Source organism: Clytia hemisphaerica, unplaced genomic scaffold, assembly GCF_902728285.1.
Source record: "Clytia hemisphaerica strain Z4C2 unplaced genomic scaffold, Clytia hemisphaerica genome assembly, whole genome shotgun sequence".
NCBI lineage: Eukaryota > Metazoa > Cnidaria > Hydrozoa > Leptothecata > Clytiidae > Clytia > Clytia hemisphaerica.
Window position 1 is genome coordinate 50483 of NW_027103363.1, and position 23966 is coordinate 74448.

The window sequence follows — 23966 nt, forward strand, 5'->3', positions numbered from 1 at the left end:
TCGTTATAAAATGTAGACGGCCTATCCCATGAGAGAATGGGATATGGGATACTTTTGCAAATATGAAATATTTGGATGACTATATGGAGAGATATGACCGATACTCCAAGGTCCCAAATAAAATCTTTCAAAATCTAATAAAAGAGGGGGGGTCCGAAAATTAATAACCGTTTATTCGGGACCTGAGAGAACATGATTTTGAGGCTTTAACTCGATATTTTAAAGAAAAGACAAAGAAAAAAAGAATGTTGGTACTAATCAACGTGGAACTCACCGGCAAAAACAGTGTACTGGTTGAGGGATGTCCATATGCCCAATACTTCTCAAATCAACAAAACAAAATGATGCTCTTTCTTCTCCTTTCTATTCTTCGACTTCTCTGGTGATTGCTAGAGTGGAATTAATACATTTACACGCTTTTTCTTTTATTATAAGAATATACTTCATAAGACATAAGAATATTTATGATGAAATTGGCCAAAAAGTTAAGAATATGGTAAGAATATCACCATCGTGGAATTTGGCAAAAAAACCTAAGAATGCCATTTTTAGAGCATTTTACCATGAAATTACCAGTTATTATCCAGCGATGCTAAAAGAGTCAACAAAAATGCAAAATTTCTTCTTCAGATATGTATTACATGCTAGAATTTGGCTGGGTCTGGATCCAAGCCTAAGAATACCGTAAGAATATTTCAGGAGCATTTTCCCCAAAAAATTAAGAATATTCATGATGAATTGGAAAAACACCATTCTTAAAAAATAAAGCGTTTCAGTCAAAAATTCCTGAAATTCGAAAAGAGACTATTCTTGAAAATTCATCTTATTAAAGTATGATAACCTGTGATAAACAATAACAATTTGAATACCTTTGTTTTTACTCTGGAATTTTCATTTTGATTTTTCTTTGGCGTCCGCTGTTTGGGTGTAGATGGTGGTGGCGGGGAGTGCACCAAACGTGGAGAGGCAGTGGGCGTAATGGTGTCTGATGATACGGTCTAAAAACGAAATAAAACATTCAGATCTTGAATTCAGTTTACTAGATATCGTCGTCTACATGACTAAAGGTTTAATTTCAAAATAAGTGTCTTGGAAGATTTGAAATCTTGCAATTCTGTTCTGCTTTTGAGATTGGCCTTTTTATCAAATGAAAATATTGAGTATATACTTGTTGATATATCAACAAAATGTTGATTACAATCTCAAAGAAAACTTGCTAAGTAAAACTTGCATCAGAAGGACGGACGGAAGGACACAGGTTATAAAGGACCTCCACCGGGGTAGGTCTAAAAAATATAGGGGTTGCGGTTTTTACATCATACTTGGAAGCTAAGCCCTACTACATGACACATGATGTAACTTTTAGTTCGTAAACAATTTCTTTACTGATTCGGTTAATTACACAATATTCCCTACTGTAAATACAATTTTATTTCATCAACCCATAAATTAAATAGTGATTTCTAATTTATGACGATTTTGATTGCTCCATAAAGAAATTTGTCCATATTTTTTGTGGAACACTGTATAGCCCACCTTTGTATAAGAGAGGTTTTTATACGCAAGCAACGCTCTTACCATACGTTCGCAACGCAACGACGTCTAGTATTACGCTAGACAGATTCGTAATGAATAACTTTCTAACCTTTTTATCAGCCAACTTTTCAACCGGGCTCAACCCTGGGTCCGTCGCAACAACGGGTGCCGGTTGATCTTCACGCCTCAGGACCACACTGACGCCCACGCACGCCAATGACCGATGATCATTAGCTTTGAACTGCGCAATGGGAACATGCCGTTTGTCATGGAGGGTAAGAGATTGTTATTATTTGTGTCACTTAATTTATCAAGAGGGATCCGTGCCTCTCCTAACGTATCGTCTCCGCAACAAAAAAAAACCTGAAAATAAGCAAAAACTTATTACCAAAAAGAGAGGAATTTTTGTTTACAATATTGCTTATTTTGCCCCAAAAACACCAATTCTATAGGTGATTTTTAAATCATGAGAATATTCTTGTTTCGTGGAATTTAGAAATATGGACCAACAATATTAAACCTGAATGTTAGAAATTTTTTGACCATAATATATGAGGAATATATACCATATTCAATTATGTCAACTTATGGACCAATGTTATAAATCAATTCCACGCTTAAACTTTATGACGAACAATAGTAAAACAAGCATTTTTAAATTATTTACAAAGTGATTCTCTGCACAATCAAAAGTGCTCTGTTATGTACTCCCGTAGAGCTTGTTAATGTATGGAAGAAGTGATTGAATATTTCTCTACTTACCTTTAGTGTTTGTTTTCGTTTAAGATAAACATCAAATTTTCGAAAAGTTGTGAAAATACGAACACTCGCTCTCTCTGTAGGAATAGAAGGTGTCATCAACTCATAGAACGTTTCGTTAGTGACGTCATTATCAAGAAGTGAATAATAGAAATAGAATCCATTCTCAGAACTAATGGCCGACGTCGATGGTATAAGCTAAAAAGGAAAAAAAAGGATACGTTTATTCTGAATCAATCAGGACACGTTTTTTATAAGAATAAATTATATAAGAACATCAGAAGACTTCCATGACCAAAATATCAATAACAAGTTAAAGCATTTTTTTTCTAACTTTATGAACTCGAAAACATCCAATTTCTTAGGAAATATAAAACAAATATATTCTGTCAATGTTGAAATTAAGAATATTTTGAAGTATTTTGACATATTTGTATGTTACAGTAATTACTTTGATACTTATCAAAAACAATTTTACAAAAATGTTATTTTCGTGTCATTCAGTACTACCAAGAATTCGTAGTGTTGGAGTCCAGATATGATTTTAAGTTGCTGTACTTTGAGTTCAATAAATTGAACCAGTTTGATTTCTAATAAAGAAGAATTTGATATACATTCTTACCACAGATATCACATTCCTTTACACACTAGATAGGCTAAACTGCTTACAGATCTCCCGTGAAAGTGTGTTCAGTAAAAAGGTCGACTATAGCAGTCAGCCATGTCGTTTTCTGTTTTACACTAGATTTTCGAGCGATCGAATTTCAAAACATTCGAAACTTGCTGTTGACAATCAAAATAGTTGTATTCTATTTTGATGGCGGACTGGTCAGCTCTTTAGTTGGACTCACTTCTTTGTATAGGAAGCCCGATCCAGTCAAGAAGTTGGAGATCAGTGATTCTTAACAGTGAGCAAGCAATGATTTTAAGTTCCTGCTTTGAGTTTCAAAATTGCAATGTTTTTTTGCAGACTCAATATTTTTTCATAGTGATTCAGACCTCATTTAAAAAATTATCAACCTGACTTTCAAGTAAGAAAAGGACTTTTGAATCATCAAATTATACTACTACATATTACTATTAGATCGTGTTCAAAAATAAAGGCCTGTTTTGTGACATTTTCAAAGTGGCTGACAATTTTGTTAATAAAATGAGTATTTTTGGTGGCTAACAGTTTATTTTTTCACCAAGCATAAGTAGAACGATTAACCTTTCCAATTGTTTTGGAGCGAAATTAAGTGGCTCACTAGGTTACAAGATATTTCAAGATAAGCTATGAGTCGTTTATGTGGCTGACAACACTGGTGGCTTTTTGAAACCAACCAGTTTCAAAATGTTGCTCCTTTATCTGTTTTGAGATAATATGATACCTCTAGTTACCGATTCAAGTGTCATTTTCAAACAAACCATTTCCTCCTTTGAGGTGGCTGACAAAACACATATTTGGACATACTTGGACCTGGAGCCACACATTTTACTCATTTTACCATTTTTTTCATCAAAATATGTTCTTTGTGTAAATACCGATCATCATATAAAATTTCAACGTTTTATTTGAAATATTTCCCAAGTTATTCAAGAAATACTCAATTTTTGAGTTCCCTAAATGTCACACTATTTTTGAACATGATCATTACTACTAATATACTTACTTTGTTTATATCAGCAGTTTGTGCTGTACGAAGGTCCAAGATGCAATAACCAACTATTTCTTTACGGAGATTGGTGGCTTCTATTGCATACACCTTTGGTAGAATGATAAAAGTGAATAGGTTCTGATTTGTATAGCCTCACTCAAACAGATCTCAAGAAAAATAGAAAATTTGAATTCAAATTCTTTAAAGCATATCAGCTCTCATATGTAAAAGATGTATAAATGCTTTTTCGTTATTAGACAGGCTTTGATACATAGGACCCTCTGAAAAGATTCTGACGCAAATATTATTCACATTATGCAAGGACAAACTGCACCCATGCTCATACACAGCAAAACACTCTTTGTGTAGAAAAGATAATCTCTTATTATTCCCCCTGCTTGAAGGAATTTTGAAAAAAGAAATTACTTGAAACTATAAGCACTTTTAAATATCTTTCCAACGATACCAACCTATTTAACATACGACAAATGCTTGGAAAGTTATCGCAAAAATAAAAACGCTAACACCTTTTTAACAAAAACTTTATTATAGACAATAAAGTATCAATACTGAATACTAATCTCCCAAAAGTGTGTTTTCAGGCTTGAAGCAATAAAACAATGATAAAAACAGTATTTAAGAAAAAATTCTAGTTGTTTGAAAAAGCAAACCTGTATCTTGATTGGGGTTCGCTGAAGCTTATGTTTGTATTGAACTTTGGGCTGTCCGAATGTTTGACAGAATCAGTATTAAGGATTTCACCGTCAAAATTCGCTTCTATTATGAGGTGGTGGTGAGGTCTCTTTGGGAAATGTTGACCTGTAAAGCAAAATGAGCGGTTTACTCCAAAATATTCAAGCAATCCATGATGATGAAGCAGGACAGGGTTCAAATTTGAAAAGTTTTGCAAAAAAATATGAGGAAAGCAATTCCAGTTAGGGAAGCCATCCAGGATCCTGCCATTCTATCAGCCAGCAAAAACTAAATGACACTAATTGTAAACTTAAAGGAATAGTGTATTGGCTACAGTTGAACTCGACAGCAAAGAAACTCGCTCATGTTTTTCCCGCAAAAAGTAAAACTACCCGAGTGAGTATTTCCCGTCAAGGGCGCGAGAAAACCGAACGAGATTCTAGTCTTGCTCAAAAAACGAGCTAGAAGAAAATGGCGACTGGAAAATTTTTATTGAGAAAAACTGCAATCTTTACGAGATCTTCATTGATCATTTTGTGGCTGAGCAGTGTTAATATTAACTGAAATAGGTCATATTATTATTGAACTATCATTATGAGGTTAAGTAAATCGGTAAAATCACGACGACGAAAGAAAAGCCGCCCTACCGCCTTAATAGGCTGCACGCATCCCCTCTGATATGATTTGATATAGGGGATGCGTATCGTCTAAGATATTCCTGTCCCAGCTTACCCCCGTCTTTTCTTTTCTCTTTTTTGATTATGTGTCACAGCTGTACAACGACTTTCCTTTTTCTTTGTTTAATGAATGAAAATTTCTAATTATGAAAGCAATAACACAATGACGTCATTTTTCTCTTTCTGTGATTGGATGTAACAAAATTATGTAAATTTATGCAACTTTCGGTTACCCCAAATTTGAGGTAACTCTCGGACGAGAATTTCATACACGATACGCATCCCCTATAACAAAATAAATTCTGGGGATGCGTGCAGCCTAAGTTGAGAGCAGTGCCGTAGCAACCGGGGGGCAAGGGGGGGGCAATGCTCCCCCAATAATTCTTTCAAAAGTTGTTTTCTGGAAAAACCGAATTTAATAATATTTTTTTCTTCCTATATCACAACTATTAAGCTATTTTGATGCGTTTTTAGATCATCTAGATGGTCCAATTTTCAAAATCGCCCTGAGAATCAACTGACGTTGCGCGCGTTTTATTACGCGTGAATTCTTTGTTATTCTTTTGTTTAATGATATAAAAAACTGTAAACGTTTTGCAACATCATCACATTTTTGACACGGCAGTCAGACCTCCTTTTTAACCCGTCAATTTGTCTTTAACTTACATTTTCGAGATGGGAAATTGTAAGATGACGTTAAAATGGTATATTTGTGACGTCACAAAATACATGCAGCTTATAACTCGAACTCGAGTTTTTCAACTCAAACTTATTAACTCGACTTTTACGAGTATTATATATTTGAAAAGATAGTATTATTTATCAGAAGAAGATAGTATTATTTATTAGAAAAGATAGTATTATATTAGAAAAGATAGTATTATTTTTGAAAAGATAGTATTATAAAAACGATAGTATTTTATAGCGCTTTCGCGCGCCATAAAAGACTCTGTCTGGTTCTGAGCATCATATTGTACTGATTTGGAATTTTATGAAATAATGTTGAGGAAGTAGCAGTATAAGACACATTGATTTGATTAAATTTAAAATCCTGTGACTATCATTGAAAATTAAGATCAAACCATCGATCAAGGGACTTTGTCTTCTTGTGCTTCTGGCATGGTTCGACTCTGAAGCTAAATATCTATGCACCCTTTTTGAAAGTCCTCGTACATGCTATGATTTGAGTACAGTTGAACGTATTTTTCATGTACCAGTTTGTTTCGTGATGGATGGACATAGCTGCATTTTTTTTACAGTGGTATGGATATGCTGCTGTAAGAAGAACTGTTTACATTTTTTTTACGTTGTTAACTTGAGTGAATGTGGAATATTGTGACGGATGTTGTATGAAGTAACGATAAATACATAATACTCAATGATAAAATTTTACGATATTAAAAACATTTTCTGCTAAAAAAAGGAAGTATTTTTTCACCAACAGTTTTCCCTATGAAGTGCTACTGTGTGAAAAATTCTGAGGATGCTTTAATTGAGAATTTTTTTTTGAATGGAAAGAAATATTTTGGAAGGCAATTTCAAAGAGGAGGTCATATTATTCAAATACTTTTGCATCACTCTTGATAAAAGTGAAGCCATTAAGAATTTGTAAATACTTTATAGTTTTCAAAATCCAAATGTATATACAGGAATTTTGTAATGTGATGTTATTTTTTTCAAAAAATGTTTTATGCTTTATTTACTATTTGTTATTTTGTTCATCTGCTCTTGATGAAACACAAAGAACACAGGAAAACAAAAAAGAACTGTTTATATCTTCTCATCTCACCTGATCTCACAATCTCTTTGTGTATAGAAAAACTCTTGCGTAGTATTTACATTTGTGAATCAATTTTGGCGAGTCTGCTAAATGACGCGCCTTACGCGCCCACGCGCCCTCATATTTCTAACGCGCCTTCGCGCCTTACGCGCCTTACGCGCCCACGTGCCCTATGATTTCGACGCGCCTTCAAAATTTGACGCGCCCTAGAATTTCGACGCGCCTTCAAACTTTGACGCGCCCTAGAATTTCGACGCGCCTTCAAAATTTGACGCGCCCTATGATTTCGACGCGCCTTCAAAATTTGACGCGCTCTATGATTTCGACGCGCCCTAGAATTTCGACGCACCTTGAAAATTTCGCGCCCTAAGATTTCGACACGCCCTAGGGTTTTGATGTGCCTTAAGCTTTCGACGGTTTTGACGGACGAAATAATGGGACCGGTCTAATCATACAGGATTGGTATATAAAAGAATGTCGGCGTTAGCAAAATGATCATTTCTTAAGAGATAGCCTAAAGTCGACCCGTTCCATTTATCGGCTGTACACTTTATGTACACTTTATTAGTCTATTCCATAGAATTTTTGCATGCTACACGTTATCTCACAAAATGCACAAATTTGTCCCTTCACAGAAAACCCAACTTTTTGTATAATCATCTTTGACTTGGTAATTTTTGAAACGTTTTCCATTGTTACTGTTTTTTTTTTAATGTACATCTCAATTTGGAAAAGAGTGATTTAAAATAATAATTTGATTACTGCAGTGACGTAAAAAAAATCATGTACTGAAAACACAAACTATGGCTTGGTAATAAAGTACTCGGGAAAAAGGTTTGTATCCTCAATCGCTCATAGAACGACACTGGGATAAGAACAACATTCTTTATGAGACATGGAGAAAACTCTGATTTTCAGATCAATCAAAAGATTTTTTACCATAAGGCAAAAGTGAAGTATTAAAAATACAGTGAAAACTTTTTAAAAAACTGTAAAACTATAAAAACTTCTAGATAAAATACGATAAACAAAAACACTACAAAATATATCTACTGGTATATATGTAATAAGCTTTTTACACGAAATAAATTTTTCACAAAAACAGGCATGACGAGTTAGAATTTAACTAAATATTTTTTAAGTTCATTAAAAAAGTAACAAAAGAAAAGTGTTTTGTTGCTAAAGGGTCGGCGGAAGGCATCTTTTTCGTTTTTTTTTTAACTGCATGTACTCCTACCCCTTAAACATAACTATTTTTGGGCTTTAACGAAGTGTATCAATTTAGCAGTGATGAATCTAACCAGGCAGATTGTCCGTAATTCATCAAACTCGAAAAATTTTGGAAAGACCGTTAAAAATTGTTTCGTTAATCTTGTTTCAAAGATGGGGTGGGCCACTTGAAACAAAGTTTATCAATTAAACTGCAACTTGTATATGATTCTATTTGATGAAAAATGATTCACGTGGCCTCGAAGCTTTTTTTATGCGTAACAAGACTCTCACCCGACGTTTGAATATGGAGGATAAATCAATGAAGTCGAAGTAATTGTTCTCGTTACTGTCAGTTACTTAGGTAGTGTCAAATTATCAGGGCGGGTCGATTTTTTAGGGCGCGTCGATATTTTAGGGCGCGTCGATATTTTAGGGCGCGTCAAATTATCTGGGCGCGTCAAATTTTTAGGGCGCGTCGATATTTTAAGGTGCGTCAAATTTTTAGGGCGCGTCAAATTATCAGGGCGCGTCAAATTTTTAAGGCGCGTCAAATTACCAGGGCGCGTAGGCGCGTGGGCGCGTAACATTTTAGGGCGCGTAAGGCGCGTAAGGTACGAAGGCGCGTTAAAAATACGAGGGCGCGTGGGCGCGTAAGGCGCGTCATTTAGCAGACTCAATTTTGGCATAGCAAAACAGAAAATTTCCTTCATATAAGTATGATAGAAGACAGAAGAAATTACACGAAAGATTTTTCATTCCCCGCTCCCAACTTTTTTATGTCGCAAAGTATTTTTCGGTTTGTTTAGATTACGAAAACGAAAGTGAAAATCCCGTTCGACCAATCAAATTGTAAACTTTTATCGCGCTCGACCAATCAAATTCAAGACACGTGACCATAATATTTTGATTTGCGTAGCAATACACTATTCCTTTAAGTTTCTTACCATTTTCCATCGAAAACAATCGAAAACATTACTACTTCCCAAAGCCGGAGACCAAAGCAAATGATCTTCCTTGATAAGGGCGCCCTTTTGGATCTATTGTTAACTCATTTAAAATGGTGGACAGAGTTGCAGAATGATAAAGCGCCCACTGCTTTGAGAGTGTTAACGCCACAAAACGCCAATATGACCAGCCAACAGAAGGCGAGTTTGTTGCCGCGCGAGTTACGTCATGCACTCCACCGTAGCAAATGCGCAAACGGCATTTCACAATTATAAGAATATGTTATGTGCTTAATTCTATTTGACTTTGAGTGCTTCATTGAGGATGAAGAAGGAGAAAGATGAAAAATGCGCTGGTTAACTTTGTATAAATAGGTGTGTTCTATCGTTGTTGAACTTTGGAGAAATTTCTACCGACGCAGAAACTTTTTACAGCAAATTAAAGGCACAGTCTGCTTATAATGATTATGTTTGCTATATCGTCTGGGCAAAAAACGGTAAAAAAAGACGCAAACGTAATTTTTTTATGAGTGTGGTTATGATTTTAAAGGTTGTTATGCTAAGACATGGAAGTGTTGTTCGTCGAGTACATCCATGTAGACTGCAGTATACAACAGAACCAAAGACTTCTGAGAAACATGAAAAAATTGAAATAAAAAACATTGAGACCCAAACTGATCCCGAAGCTCCAATCCCTGATGAAAGTATTGAAAATACTGCCGAAAAGCCAACTGAGGACGTGGTTCAAGATGCTGACGGACACAAAACTGCTCCAGTTATCATTGACCAAATTATGTTGCCAAAACGAAACCAGACCGTGTCATACAAATGTCCAGAAACCAGTCAATGGAAAACCGTTAAAGTTCTAGGACCGGCTGGAAAGAAAGGAGGAGTCCATCAAAACTGGTTGAATGTCAGAAGTGACGAATCAACTTATTCGATCGATTGGAGTTTGGTGGACGAGTGGAAACTATCTAGCAATATCGATCCTTCCAAAGATGAGATTTGTGTTTCCGTAGCCTTTTCCGTTCCTGATGAATTCAGAGACGCTAAATTACAAGAACTTGAAAAGTGGAAAAAGTATGGAGCATACACTGAAGTTGATGATGTCGGCCAAGAAACATTGTCAGGCAGATGGGTTTGCACTCGTAAAACTGTTAATGGTGAAACATTCCCTAAAGCAAGGTTTGTTGTGAAAGGTTTTCAAGAGGAATCTTCAATCCCTGCTGACTCGCCAACTGGTAGCAAAGAAAGCAATCGCTTAATTCTTACCATCGTGGCTAGTAAGAACTGGACGCTACAAACACTAGACATTAAAGCTGCGTTCTTACAAGGTAAACCTATCGAACGTGATGTTTATATTGTCCCTCCAATCAAAACCAAAGGGAATAAACTGTGGAAGCTAGAAAAATGTGTTTACGGGCTAAACGATGCAGCCCGTATGTGGTATTTTGCAATTTGGGATGAATTGGAACGTCTCGGATGTAAGCGATCGTCCATCGATTATGGAATCTTTTACTGGAGAGACTCAAATGATAAACTTTCTGGTGTGATATTTGCCCATGTAGACGATTTTCTTTGGGCGGGTACACCTGAGTTCAAACAAATTATTGATAGTATCTGTAATCGTTTTGAAGTTAGTCACACAGCTTCAAAATCCTTCAAGTATGTCGGTGCCAATATGCAGCAAAACAGTGATGGCAGTATCACTCTTGACCAGCTAGACTATATTGAGAAAACTGAACCGATCGTGATGGAGAGGAATCGTCAAACCTTGAAGGATTCACCTTGTACCGTGTCTGAAGCCAACGAATACTGTAAATTGGTCGGTAAACTAAATTGGATTGCAACACAAACCCGTCCAGATATTTCATTTGATGTATCTCGCCTTAGTTCTTCAATGAAATCACCTACCGTCAATGACATTTTGAAAGCAAACAAAGTTTGCATTTTTCATGATTTCGTTTGGAAGATTGTGGCATTTCTTGCAGCCTCTGCAATTGACACATCTGACGGACCACTCACTTCCGGCACGTTCAGCTTCATTGATGACGGGGGTAGATCTTTAAGATAGTCAGCTTGATTGTCGATAACATCACCAACGTTTGAAAGATATTCAAGCATCCGAACGTCGGGATCAAGGTCATAACCATTGTTGTATAGATGGAGTTGATTTAAGACGTAATGTGTTGAAAGATGAGCTGATCTGATTCTGTTGAAGACCTTATGAGGTCCTCCAATGATGCTAAATGAGCCATCTGAGTTGACAAAGTGGGGCCCGTATGTGGTGAGTCAGATGGTAGTTGAAATACAGGTTCAGGGAAGTAGCGATTATACTTCATTCCAACCATGAAATCTACGTCACCTCCAATTGATATAGGAACGTTGGGAAGAAATTGAACATTGTTACCTTCCTTGATGTACCAATCTTTGATGTCATCGTAAACTTTTCCTTGGAGTGGAAATTGAGGGAAGGTCTCAGTGATGCGATCCATGCAAGGTCCAATCATCACAGCATTTGACCCATGTCTGGAGTGGAATGGATATCTTGTAGATGCCACGTCGTGTGAGATTTTTTGAACCACCAACACCATTCATTTCGATTTGATTGGATGAATGCTTGATGGCATGATCCCAGATGTCTGACTGCTTCAAAACGACTAATAAAGTGTCATAGAAGATTGTGTAGTTTCGACTATCGATCTTGATTGTCTGGAGCATGAAGATAGTCAATTGGAAAAAAATTAGATGCACGGAGGGAGCAATATATCGAAAAATCAAGTAATTTTCACAAATTTGGTAAATTTTTTACCTTGTAATATTTCCACAAATTATTAAATGTTTCAATTTTATTAAATTTCAATCTTTTATGGTCAAGTCTAAGAAAAAACTATATAGAAATCAGTTACTGAAAAAAATTATTGCGACTTAAAAAAGAGCGGTAAATCACTATTTTCAAAAATAGAAAGCTGGACTTACGTAACTGAGAAAGCAAGACTAGCGTGAATATACTCTAGAACTGTCACATTTTATTTTTATTTGTTTGTTCTATTTTCGCCTCATTTACATGATGGTACTTTGATACTTCTTAATATTTTTGGTTTTTTACCCCGTTCTCACTGCTTAAGTTTCAGTCATTTAAGGCGTAACTCTTTAGTTGCTTGTTTTTGTTTTTTTGGAGCCTCCTTGATCTTAAAAAAATATAATATGTTGTATTATAGGTTTTGACCCGGTCAAAGTTTCATATGTTCAATTATAATATAACTATTACAGTCCCTTGTAATATAATGGTAATATGGTGTATTAATGGTAGTAAAGCAGTCAAAGCTTCATGTGATGAATTGTAATATATGTATTATATATATCTTTGTAATACAATGGTAATATATGATGACTCCATAAACATGACGTCACTCGTGACATCTTACACTGGTCATTAGCCGGATATTTAACGATCATTCTTAACCCATTAAAGTGCCACTTGAATTATGAGATCGGCAGGTCTGGGTGATAAAATAGGTGGTTGTAAAATTATCAAATATCAGCCCAATCTAAAGCACTGAAAATCAAATATTTTCTCTGTCGACCCCAACTATAGTTGGGCCCTCCTTCACCACAACTATAAAGAAAGTATTTGTTAAAGAATGTTATTGAGGTTCTGTTCAAAATCAAAGGGATTGAAAAGAATAATTTGTCCGAAAGATTTCATGGTTTTTACGATTTTGTTAAAGAAAACTTCTTAGGGGTATTTTGTGCATTTTAAGGGTATTGAAAATTCAGTCTTGAGAGTTGAAAATAATTCAACCTTTCTCCTATTGTCGACAGATTCCATTGAAATCCTTTGAAAACTAGCAAAGATTGATTAAAAACCCTAGAAACCCTTGAAAATTTGTGGTAAAAAACCCTTGAAACCCTGGAAAATTAGTCAAAATAATGACCCTTGAAACCCTTGAATTTGTTGAAAAAAGAAGTAATGTTCACCATGGAAGTCAATATTTTCCCAGGAATGACAAAAGAGCAGAAAATCCTTTGCATTTTTAACAATAAAAATGGGTAACTCAAAGTTGGGGGCTACTTTATGATTCTTTAAACACAAAAGGCTACTAGGCAAGGATAGGCAGAAAGCACACAGATATGTCTACATGGTATTTTCAGTTCTTGACAGAATAAACACTGTGAAAACGGCACAGACAAAATATGTACAGGAATATAAACTAGGAAAATAAAACAAATGATTATAGGAGCACAATATAGTAAATAATGACACAATACAAACATATACTAGTAGGTATATATATATAAAATCAATGGGCCAGCAAATGGCAAATACATAGTATAGACCGTAAAGGAAACGGTTCACATAAAGAAAATCTAAGAAAAATATCAAAATATTCGGTGACCTAAGCATTAAATGAAATAAAATTAAATAAAATTGAACCTAGGAAAGCTTCCACCAAGATGCTGGGGAGGGAGGCGGAGCAAAAAACAGCAGTCTGCACTGAAGAACTGAAGAACTGAAAAAGGCCCATGTGGAAAATCTGTGGCCTTATAAGGGGCATGAAAGTGAGGCTAAATCAAGAGTCCGGATTAGGACCAAAACAAACCAATTGCATCTAAACCCTGATATACAAAAACATATATCAGACACAAAAATTTTTGGGGTACCAAAATGATTGGGGGTACCTAAATTTTTTGGGGGTACCTGAACCCTGGAGGACCCTATGGAAAAAACCGGGTTATCCCCAGTTATGACATCATTTTTGGAATTTAGCGATATAATTTGTCGGAAAATATTTGCTTCCTTCACCCTAAGGCTATTACATGGTGTCATCACCCCTAGCAAAAAGATCATGAAGGACACCCAGACCAGGTTAGGGGTTAGGGACTAAAATTTTGCAATTCTAAGGGGATACCTGTTCATTGGGAGTACTAAGCTGTTTTGTGGAAGCTCTGATGGCTCTTAAAATTTGTTTTGTTTATATTCCCTGATAGGAGCAAGGAGATGTTGGGTGGCCCCTTAGTTCGCCTGATCTTACAGTGTGTGATTTCTTTTTGTGGAGGTACACGGAACAAGAAATCTGGGAGCAACTCACCTTTACGATAACTTTTGATTTAGGTTACCAAATTTGACAAACGACCCCTCAAAATTTATGCAAAAGGATTGATTCTTTAACAGTTTATAGAACTCGAGAAAATTCACTTCAAAGAGGGGGACTTTTTTTCTGGGAAACCTGGTAGTTTCCAAGATTATGGAAGTTAAGTTTGGTTAAAGTACTCCTTGAATATACTTAGACACAAGTTTGGTTTTGGTGCATTACATGTAACAGGTCTGATGAAGATGAGAAAATTTCAATGGCAGCTCTCCAATGGAATTATGACTGTCTTTATCAAGTTTGATATTTTGATTATTTAACAAGCATGCAGGAAAGAAGTATGACTGCTTTAAAGGTTATATCCTTGCACAGTCGGATGCTTCCCCTTCGAGCTTTAAGATCTTCAATTTTAAAAGCAGACATCCAATTATAACTTTGAAAAAAAAACGTTTTAAATTTTTTCGATTTTTTTTCTCATTCAGGTGATATTTTTTAATATCCTACGAAAAAATAATAGTTCCAATTTTTTTTAATATTTTATGTATTACTTTTTGTGTTTTGAATCACTTTTTAAAGAAGAAGTTGAACGTGTTTGAGCAGGTTGGTTTTGCACTTGGCCAACTTCTCCTACGAAAAACGTAACGATTTTTATTTCTTTGGCTTGTAATATTATTAACTTAAAAAGGGATCCTCACTTACTCTTAGGTGCCAAATAAACGGGGGGGGGGGTTCGAATAAATGGGGGGGTTGGAAAAATTTATCAAATTAAATAAACGGGGGGGGCCTAATTACCGGGGGGTTGGAAAATGGACCTTTAAAAACCCTAAAAAGGGTCAAAATAAACTAAATTTAGGCTTTTTAGAGTAAAACAAGGAATTTTCCTTTTTGTAGCTGGGAATTTTTTCAAAAATTAATAAACGGGGGGGTCCTTATAAGGTCCGGGGGGGGGTTGGAAAAAAATCGAAAAATCAACAAGCGGGGGGGCCCGTTTTTTATTTTAAGAGTAATTGAGTTTTTAATGGACTTGCTCTAGTGCTAATTTTAGGGTTCCCTTTTCATTTTCAAACCTTTTAAAATTTTAGGTAACAATCCAAAAGGCACTGGCAATACTCCACCACTAACGATGCACGTATCTGATTCTGATGATGAAGTTTGGCTTCATCGCTGTCGCTTCATCAAGAACTTCCTGGAAAGGGCCAGAAGAAAAAGTAGTAGCTCTCGACTATGCACCAGAAGGTTCTCCTCAGATAATCTCGAATTTTTATCTTCTAATGTAGATGCAACCGCAACATCTCTAATTGAAAGACATCATAGACGAACATTTTCAGAAAATTCATCATCACAACCGAGGAAAGCTTCTACCTTAGCTTCTTACTTAGAACAAGAACTGAACCAAATGAAGAAGTTACATTAAGTGAAATAGCAACTTCCCTCCAAAATTTAGGAGACGATTTTGGAAGTAGCCAATGCTTAATTCCATTTCCATCATTAGTTTCTTCTGATTCTATGCATAAAGATGGAGGGCAAGGTTCTCTAAAAAGTGCCGAAGCAGTTCTTTAGAAATTAAAAAAAATAAATAAAAGTTTTTGGTCGTAAAAATTGGATTTTCTTATTTGGGGAAATTCCCTTATGTCACTTTTAGGGAAAAAGAGCATTTCTCGCGATTGGATTGATATTTTCTTTCAGATTTTTGGTTTTTGATGTAAAATGATAATATTTAAAATCTGATGAAACCCGATGTTTAAAAAATAATTTTTTTGGGCAAAATTTGGGTCAAAATGTGCCTAAAATGGTGTTTTCTGGACTAAAATCACCTTTTATCGTCAATAAGGACATCACGCTGAAATATTTATTCACCCCAGTATCTGCGACTATAAGTCATCATACATGCAGACTTTAACTATACTTCACAGGTCGATATTAATTTCAGCTGATGTGATACTCAATCTATTCAAGCAGTGGGGTTGTGGCAGGGGGCGAGGGGTAAATCACTAAAAATTAGGTGTACGAGATTTCTTTTTGATTTTTGATTTCTTTTTGATTTCTTTTTGATTTTTGATTTTTTTTTGATTTCTTTTTGATTTTTGATTTCTTTTTGGATTTCAATCCGTGACCCGAAAGTATCATTTGATTTTTGATTTAAAATCAAATCAAATTTCAGAAGAAAATTGATTTTCAATTATCCCTCACCAATTAAAAATCAAGTTTCAAACCAATTCTTGATTTTAGATTTTTAAATCAAATATTGCATTTATCTGAGATGAGAGCCTGTTCTTGGGAAGCACACTTGTCCAAATGGGACTCGGTTATCTTTCCATGTCATTGACACACACACATGGTACATGAAATTTTGTCCGACTAACTGTTACTCTGAAGCAAGCGTACAAAAATGAATTTCAAAAATCACTTTAAATTCATAATATTTGATTTAAGATTTTTAACCTCTGAAAAGAGGTACTTTGCGCATAGATACCGGGTGTTTCAAAAATTGTGATTGTAAAAAAACTAAAATGAGTACACTTTTTTTTATAAGAACAATTTTATAAGAACAACGAGGCTCAAAATCGCCAAAAAATAAGAACAATTTAAGAACAATGCTGAGCCTGAAATACTAAATTTGAAGCAATTTAGGGGCAAAAGTGGTAAAAATTGGGTATAACGTCTAAAATACCTCAAATGCGGCCTAACAATAAGAATATAATAAGAAAAATTTCAGGCTCAAACTGTCAAAAAAATAAGAACAGCCGAGCCTCAGAAAAGTTTTACTGGTTCTTATTAAAAAAAGTATAGGAAACCTTTCAGATTTTTTTGAAATTACACGTTTTTACCGTGGCTGAATTGGACTTTTAGTTTCGGTTGTGTTTCTTTTGTAACACGCGACCGCACGTTATTAATCGCGGCCGCGGTTTCTAAAACACGGCCGCGTCTTATATAACGCGGTCGCATGTTAAATGTGCGGCCGCGTTATTCAGCGAAAAGACGCGGCCGGATATTAAAAGATAAAAACACGGCCGGATGTTTTTGTCGAGAAACGCGGCCGCGTGTTAAAATATGCGGACACGTCTAAAAAACGCGGCCGTGTGATTAATTAAAAGACGCGGCCGCATATTTTTGAAAAAAGACGCGGTCGCGTGTTTCTGAAAATGACGCGGCCGCGAACTCGAATCATACAAGAAATTAATGGAGAGTTAATTAGGTGCTTTAATAACTTATTTGAGAAAATTATTTCGTAAAATTTAGAAGGAGAGATTTGAGATTTGACCATATTACTCGGATGCATTAATCGATTGTGGTTTTTTTACGCATGCGCACAATAGCAAGTTAGATAAACGCTTTTCTAGCATGGGCTATCAATTGATAGTTGCAAAATCAAATATCTTCGATCAGTTGCTTTTTAAAAGCCCATTCCGCTGCACGCGCTGGGCCAATAAAAAGCCAACCCTGTGGGTAAAAAAATATCTTTTTGAATGCCCTTACTGGGGGGGGGGGGTTGTGGCGAATGTTCTCTCTCGTCCTCCTTCGTCCCCTCCCGACCGGAGACTATTCTTTAAAGCAACACTTTTTTGTATAAGAACTTATTTATAAGAGTACCTTCGACCAAAATAAGATTTAAAAAGCCTAACCTGGGTATACTTTAGTAGCATTTACTTATGGCCCAGAAGGCTCAAAATTGACACTGCGCACTTCTTAAAAAAAATTTTTTTGAGAGAATTAGTGGACAAATATATTCTGCTCGTCCACCTCGGATGGAGTTGAGTTATCGAGTTATTCAATTGAAGAGTTGCATTATCAGGTCTGTATTTCTTACACGACTCATTATTGGCGCGTGAACATTATATTTCCCTCGCTTCATTCCTCATTCATTCCTCATTCATACCCTTACAGTGCATTTTAATCATTTTAATCCTTTTTCAGAGCAAAAAAATCAGACTTTTTTGGCAAAAATCCTTGGTTTTCCTGGATTTACTGAAATTTCCACCCTTACAGTGCATTTTTGCTATCCTGAAAAACACACCCTTAGCCGCCGCACATACCCGTCGGTCAGTTTGCCTGACTGTCTCCCCCTCCCCCTGGGATAAGAAAGTACACTATCTATTTTATTAATTAACTTGTGTCACTTTTGTTTTCCCATTTTCTGAAAAAAGACAGCTTTATTCCTATTGACTGATTATTAAAACTCACCCTGGAGGGTATTTTTTAGAGTATTCTAACGATTTGGCCAATTTTCACCCTGATATTCTTATACAGTAGAAGATATTTTCATAAAAAAAGCATGTATCTGCAAAAGATTGAAATACCTAAAAATTTTCGGAAAAAAAAGACTCTTTTTACACCCCTGTGTCACAGACCTACTGGGATCCTAGCCCCACTGGAAATTTGGTCCCTGGTGGGAAAATACCCTGGAATTTCTGCCCCACTGGGAAATTGACGTTGATTTCATCCCCACTCAAAAATTAATGTCTAAACATTTCACTCCAAAACCATCCACACTGGATGTTTGAACTTTGGAACAATAAAACTTCCAGTGGGATTTCAATAGGGACTCCTCCCCGCTGAAGAAAAAAGTTCCATGGTCTTTAATTAATATTAGTCACTTCAAAGTCAAATAACTTCGTTTCAGTGGATGTTGGACTCAGATAAAAAGTCAATAATTTTTTCATGATAATTTCAGTCGTTATTTTCATATTTGAAAAAATCAAAATTTATGAAAGTGAAATGCTTTAAGCGATAGGATACTAATTGATTAATTAATAACAATGATTTAATTAAAAGATGTTCATTTGCAATTAAAAAGTGAGAAATTCATTCAATTCATAAAAAAATTTTGTCATTGATAAAAATCCAGCATGTCAATATTTTAGGACGCTCTCATCTTCTCGACCAATTTCATTATGAATATTTTTTAACACTAATTAGTTAGGGATTTCGAATTCTTTTGTTTACAGCTCAATAATCCAGTGGGGATTTCCAAAATTTAATGATTTTCCCAGTGGGGATGAGGGTTCAGTGTAGTTTTTCAATGGGGATGGAGTTTCAGGGTATTTTTCTCACCGGGGACAAATTTTCGGCCGATTTTTCGGAGGGGGGTCCCACCGGGTCTGTGACACGGGGGTGTAACTACCCCATTTTCTTAGTTCATTAGGAGTAAGAAAATATCCCATCATCATAACTTAATTCCAATAGATCTTATTTTAAAGAAGATTTATTTAAAAAAATCCTCAATTCAGGTAGTATCAATCAACTTCGATTAAGATTTTTGTTGGAAAATATTAATCCAAGTTTCAATTTAATGTATATAAATGATAATAAATAGGCTGCAGTATGCTCTAAAAAAAACTTTTTATGAAGTTGAACTATCGTTAGGGCTACAATGCTAAAAATGAAAAACCTACATTTTCGGGGTTTACTACATTCTCGGGGTCAGGTGCTACAGGTGCCGTACATTTTTGCTTTTTTCGAACAGGTGAAAATTTGCTGATGACATCGCTTTTTGGATGTTGTCATCAAATTTTTTTTTCTTCCTTGAAGTTTGTGTCGTGATGGAGAATATCTGTACCAAAAAAGGCTGGGGCAAATAGGGTTAAAGTATATTCTTATAAAAAGCATGTAAATGCGTTTTATCGCTAGCTTAGGGAATATATTAATGTGAGAATAAATTAATGCGGTATTAATAAATGCGGGATTAATTAATGCGAATTTGGCCCTAATTCGCAATATTTAATCCGCAATTCCTAAAATTGTGTAATTCGCATTAATATAATCTGCATTTTTGTTACTTCTGCTGTCATTTCTAATGTCCAAAGTATGAGGTAATCTTTGCATGTCTCAGCCAATCAAAAGTTTATTTACTCGGCGTTTGTTTGTGACTTTAGGAAATTTGTGTATTAATTGACCTAGCGCACAATGGAATGGGTCTATAAAACGCAACTGGTCGAAAAGGTTTGACTTTGTCGGGGCCTGTGTGCGCAAATATCAATTGACGAGGCCAGGCTAAAAACCGAATTATAGGACTTACTATTACACGCGTAAGAAAAAACCACATATGATTAACACTTCCGAATATGGTCAAACCTCTCCCATAAAATTGGAAAAGATACAATTAGTCAAAAGAATAAATTAAGCACTTAACAATTCTTTATCATGTCTTTATTAATTGTTTGCCCGATTCGCAAGAATTTCCTCCTTTAAATCTAAATTAAGTTGAATGGCAACAACTCTGAAACTACTAAAACTACTGGGCCGCCTAAACGCTACTTAGGCTTTCTTGTTCCACATTAATTTATTAATTTATTTTTGCATTTATTTTTTCCCTAAGATAAATCGGATACTGCATTGTTTCGGTTAAACTACCAGAGTACTTATTATTTTTCTTTAACTAAAGCAACAAATTATGATTATTAGGTACGCTTAAGGAAAATCGCTTACACAATTTCTTTTCCAAATTTAAAAGATCCTCTCCTCGTTAGTTCCTCTTTCTAAAAGGTACACAAACCTACCACGTGCAACAATGGTAATAACGAAGGAAATAGTCAGGTAGAATTGCATAACTACCCGGACAAAAATGGTGTAGGGAAGATATTTTGCGCAGAGGTCCAGGAACATATCAGGAATCACCAAAAATCCAAGCCACAGGAACACCCTCAAATTCATAAGGATGGACATGGTACTTTTTAATACAATTATTAATGAAGATACATCCTTAACTGTTCTTAATTTCTAAGACTTACAACCTTTCAACCTTTATACCTTGTTTGAACGATGAGAACTCAACTACAGGCTGAATCTGTTTTTGTTTACTGGCATTTTTGAGCCTTATTATTCTCATAAAAATGTTCGAATAGAATGCGTGTCTTTATTAGAAAATTAGAAAATCAAAAATTAAAAATCAGAAATTGAAAGTGATTTTCGAAAATCATTACAGTATGTTTGCCTACGTACTTTTACTCGGAAAAAATTTCATGTGCCATGTGTGTGTGTCAGTGACATGGAAAGATAACCGAGTCCCATTTGGACAAGTGTGCTTCCCAAGAACAGGCTCTCATCTCAGATAAATGCAATATTTGATTTAAAAATCTAAAATCAAGAATTGGTTTGAAACTTGATTTTTAATTGGTGAGGGATAATTGAAAATCAATTTTCTTCTGAAATTCGATTTGATTTCAAATCAAAAATCAAATGATACTTTCGGGTCACGGATTGATTTCCTTTTGATTTCTGATTTCTTTTTGATTTCTTTTTGATTTCTGATTTCTTTTTGATTTCTTTTTGATTTTTGATTTTTTTTTTTTTTTTTTTGATTTTTGATTTTTTTTTTGATTTTCATTTTGATTTCTATTTGATTTCTTTTTGATTTTTTTTTGATTTTTGATTTCTTTTTGATTTTTGATTTCTTTTTGATTTCTTTTTGATTTTTGATTTCTTTTTGATTTCTTTTTGATTTTTGATTTCTTTTTGATTTCCTTTTGATTTCTGATTTCTTTTTGATTTCTTTTTGATTTCTGATTTCTTTTTGATTTTTGATTTTTTTTTTGATTTTTTTTTTATTTTTGATTTTTTTTTTGATTTTAATTTTGATTTCTTTTTGATTTCTTTTTGATTTCTTTTTGATTTCTGATTTCTTTTTGATTTCTTTTTGATTTTTGATTTCTTTTTGATTTCTTTTTGATTTTTGATTTCTTTTTGATTTTTGATTTCTTTTTGATTTCTTTTTGATTTTTGATTTCTTTTTGATTTTTCAAAAAGGTGTACGTGATTTTTTTCAGTGATTTACCCCTCGGCAGGGGGGGCATGGCCCCCCAGCGGAGCTTTTTTGAGGGGGCACCGAAGAGCAAGAGGCGCCAAAAGAGATTTTCTTAAACGCCCCAATATTAGAAATCATACTTTATGCGCCTTAAATTGCGCCCCAGAACCAATTTTACTGAGATAGTTCTAAATACTTGCAATTTTTTTCGCTCGCTTCGCTCGCTTCGCTCACATTACACATTGTTTCTTTATGTTTCTTTTCACTCTAGCAAGTGTCAAATTTGTCTATTTTTATTTAGTGATTTAGGGTATCTTGGCAGTCGATTTTCAAAATTTTCTAGTCGGTCCCAACCCATGGTTGGGCCTGATTTTCCCTTTTCCATTCATCAAAGATATATCTACTCTTCTCCACTAAATATTTTCTTCTTCATTATGCCTAGGCAAATGAATTAGTAGAAGTTTAGAAACTGGTGGGTGGGGGCACCACTTTGGAAAATTGGGGGTTGGGGGTGCCATTTAAAAAAATTGACTTTGGCCCCTCCAGAAAAAATTTCTTACAACGCCACTATATTCAAGCTGCTCACTACACTTTCTTCATGCTATTTGTCCTATTCTTATCTGATTCTCATCATCAGGTAGGTCCATTCAGCACGTTGCTTTATTATTAATAATTTCATTTTGAATATTTTTAGTATTGTAAAAATTAGATTTCATGCATTTTGTATTGTTTTATAATTTCCAGAATTTTAATATAGCTTTTTTGTTTTTGTAACTCAAATAGAAATCTGGTTTGGTTCATTCTCAATTTCACGATCTTTGTTTCTTCACATTTATCTGTCTCTAGCTTATTTTGAAGCCTAAATTAGCATTGATTTAGCCCATATGGTGTTGATATGTTTTCTTCATTCAGATTTATAGATATTAATTATATTTAGGGTGTCAAAATCTAATCCCATGTCCTATTTAATCTGGTTTCTCAAATATTTACGGGTCTTCATATTTCTTGTTCGTTGTAAAATCTTTCCTACATTTTTATGTATCTGTTTTATTTTATCGTTTCAGTAAAATATAAAGTTGAAATTGAAAGCACTTAAATGAAGCCATGAATTTTGAAGGTACTAAATTAATTTTATGAAAATTTCTGAACCAATTATTAATTCAAGAACTTTTGCTAAGATTTTACTTCAAAATATTACGTATAATCTACGGATTAGTATGAAAATTTTATTCACCATATCAATTGGTAACATTTTATATTTCATCACTTTCTGCAGATTTGGGACCTGTTTTGGAACTGATTTTTTCATATTTGGATGACAGCTCATTACGTTCAGCCGAACTGGTTTGCAAGCAATGGCTTTGGTGTATCGAAGATAGTATGTTATGGAGAAAACTTATCAAACAAAAAGTTCACCGAGAGACTGTATGGAAAGGTTTCGGTAAACGATGTGGTTGGATGGATTCATTGAACACCTTATCTGAAGAATTCGATCACAAATATTTTCGTGCTCTGTATTTAAAGACTGAGAAAGATATTAAGGTTTGTATTTTCTTCTGGTACTATATGTAAAATGTAATACAGTCAACTCTCTCTAATTCGATCTTCAAAAGACTTTCTTCGAAATAAGAGGAAGATTCGATTTTTTTCAAGAAACACACTTTTAAGAAACATGAGGCTCAGAATGCCTAAAAACTAAGAAACATGCTGAGGCTGAGAATGAGAAAATAACATTTTTTAATTCTGTTTTTTTTTAAGCCTTCCAATCAAAACAAATGTTTTTTTTCTTTGCATGAAAAATAGGCTGATTATGTCAAAAGGTTTAGAAACATTTAAGGCTCCAAAGGCCGATTTCTTAAGAAACATTGAAGCTACTTGGTAAAACTAGTTTCTT

General features: G+C 34.8%; 1 long non-coding RNA gene across 1 annotated transcript; it reads right to left on the reverse strand.

Moving 5' to 3' along the window:
- Positions 1-280: 280 nt before the first annotated feature.
- Positions 281-7145, reverse strand: LOC136822966 (uncharacterized). Its single transcript, XR_010848972.1, has 7 exons — positions 7092-7145; positions 4604-4751; positions 3948-4040; positions 2299-2493; positions 1646-1899; positions 870-998; positions 281-389 (listed from the first exon to the last, which is right to left on the reverse strand). It is a non-coding gene; the product is annotated as an uncharacterized lncRNA (long non-coding RNA).
- Between the last annotated feature and the right edge of the window lie 16821 nt (positions 7146-23966).